Source organism: Microtus ochrogaster, chromosome X (assembly GCF_000317375.1).
Source record: "Microtus ochrogaster isolate Prairie Vole_2 chromosome X, MicOch1.0, whole genome shotgun sequence".
NCBI lineage: Eukaryota > Metazoa > Chordata > Mammalia > Rodentia > Cricetidae > Microtus > Microtus ochrogaster.
This window is the reverse complement of record NC_022026.1, coordinates 7,387,445-7,390,390: the sequence shown is the minus strand read 5'-3', so window position 1 is coordinate 7,390,390 and position 2,946 is coordinate 7,387,445.

Below are 2,946 nucleotides of genomic sequence, written 5' to 3'. Positions count from 1 at the left end.
CAGTTACTTTTTTCGGTCTTTCAAGGCAGGTTTTCTCTATAGCTTTGGGGTCTATCCTGGACCAGGCTGGCTTCAAACTCACAGAGATCTGCCTGCCTCTGCCTCCTGAGTAATGTGAGATTTTCCTCTGTATGCTATGATTAACATTAATGAATAAAGAAACTGCTTTGGACTATAGCAGGGCAGAGCTTAGCTAGGTGGGGAAAAGTAAACTGAATGGTGGGAGAGAGAAGGCAAGTCAGAAAGAAGCCATGTAGCCCCACCAAAGACAGATGCTGGGAACTTTACCCAGTAAGCCACAGCCATGTGATAATACACAGATTACTAGAAATGAATTAAATTAAGATATAAGAGTTAGCCAATAAGAAGCTAGAGCTGATAGACTAAGCAGTGTTTTAAATATATTTTCTGTGTGATTATTTTGGAGTTGAGCAGCTGGGAACCAACAAGTGGCCCCCTCACTACACTTGGGTGCTGGGATTAAAAGCCTGTGGTATCCCTGACCTGCTTGTTTACTTTTTTCCAACATAATATTTTTATTTATTGCTTGAAAATTACATACATGTTTATGAAGTATGAAGATCATAAATACCCCCTTTTCTCCCCAACATTTGCCACCAGGAAACCCTATGACATTTCCCTCTCAACTTCTTGTCCTTTTGGGTTTTTTTTTTCAGCCCACTGAGTCCAGTTGTTACTGCCCATATTTGCATGGGTTATACATTTTGGTATAGGCTACCCAGAAATGGCCGACTCCAAAAGCAAAGTTATTCTCCCAACTCTTCCTTTTTCACTATTTTGTTGGTTTTTCCATCAATTTCCTTACAAAGGAGGAAGATATATTGTTTGCGTTTTTTACTGTTCATTAGATTTCAAGGTCCATTTTCCTTTCTTACATTCTAGCCATGTAAGCTAATACATTACTCCATGCAAATAGTGAGACACAAAATAGCAATGTTATTCATTCTAAGTAAATCTAAAATGAACAAAGTGCCTGGACAAGGAAGTGACTCAGGGATGTAACTTTGATCAAACGAAAACATTTAGGAACATTCTTGAATTCCAGAGATTGGAAAGAGGACTTTTGGGTGTACTTTTAAAGCACATTTCTAGCCCACCTAAAAATACCTGAAAATTCAAAATAAACAATGATATGTTGTCAATATCCCCTTTCAGGACAAAAGCTAACAAGGCAGTTCAATATTACATGGTTCAATTGAAGCTCTTATTGTATATCTCAATTTCCTGAGTTGAACTACCTAGGCAACTGTCCCTGTAGACCCAATACACTTGTATTTAAGGTACAATTTAAGGAAATAATGAATAAACATTTCTTTCTGCCTAGAAGAAAGGAATTTGTCAAACTTCTTCCTCCATTATCAGTGGGTCACATTTGTTTAAACTGAATAACAAGTAGAGAGGCCAAGTGACAAGGTGGGGAAACAACCTTCAAATCACCAGGGAAATAACAGATGAAATTGAACATTTGCAATCTGATGTTTATGGATGCATAGTTATCTGAGATCAAGGGAAGACCAGATAAGATCAATAAAGGAACTATTAAGAGATGTATTCATGTGTCTGGGAAGGTATTTCAACAGTTAAGAGCACTGATTCCTCTGCTCTTCTAGAGGTCCTGAGTTCAATTCCCAGCAACATGGTGGCTTATAACCATCTATAATGCTATTTGATGCCCTATTTTGGTGTGCATGTATTTAAGAAGACAGAACAATCATATCTAAAAATACATGAACAAATAAACCTAAATAAAATTAAAAGGATACATTAAGAGAGAGAAAGATCTGATTTATTGGAGTTCTGTTTACATTTTTATTCCTTAGCTTAATGATGTGTTTGCATTTATGGCCTTTCACAATTTATGACCATTATATAGCCCATCATTTTCAAAAGCCTTGATTAAACTAAATAAAGGCTATTGCTTACTTCCATTTCTTCAGGAACATCTAGCCTTAGTATATTCATAGAATTATAGGTCTTAAGAAGTAAGAATATAAGCTAGGCAGTGGTGGTTCTTGCCTTTAATCACAGAATTAGGAGGCAAAGATAAGCAGATCTTTGTAAATTTGAGCCAGCAGCCTGGCCTACAGAGAGAGTTCCAGGAAAGCCAAGACTACAACAACTCTGTCTCAAAAACCAAACGAGAAGGTAGGAGTATAGTTTCTGAGTCACTTTAAAAAAATAGTTATCTTTCCTTAAAAGAACTACATATATAAAATATTAACAGATCATAAATTTATTAATACTAATCCTCTATTCTTAGACAATATTCAAGTTCATCCTCTAGATAGAACTTTTTTCAATGAAAGCAATGGATCACAAATAATACAATAGATATTTCTTGTTAACTTAGCAGAAAAATTTCTTATCCTGGACACAGCCTATAAATCCCTCTCCTCGTGCAAGTTGGAAATTCAGTGTCTGTGTTCCTTCATCACGCTTCCATCTTTATAACTTGAGTTTCTCTTTCTTTTCCATCCCCCATGCTCAAGTCAAAAACCACCTCTTCACCAGAATCTCATTCTTGCTATGATTTTGAGGATGAGAAGAAAGTCTGTCTCTGAGAGAGCAGAACTAACTCCCTCTTACTTCTGCCTGCAAGGAAGGTATCAGAGGCAGTAGTACCATTCTTTAGGTTAAAAATGACCAGGATAATTGCTATTATTAAAGCATCTAAAGGTAGTCTGCTTTTCTGCATTCTATATTAGCATCTCTCCATCTCAACAAATGGAATTTCATGGATTTCAGTGTGCCCAGATGATAGAACCTCATATATTATGAATGGCAGTTTGAAAATAATTACAGAAACAAAGACTTATTTCCATCCACTTAAGAGAGTTAAATCTGTGTGCTTAGGTGTCTTATCTGCTTTTCCTTTTTAATTTACATTTTAAGCAACCTGAGGTTGCTTTGTTTTCCCGTCCTAAT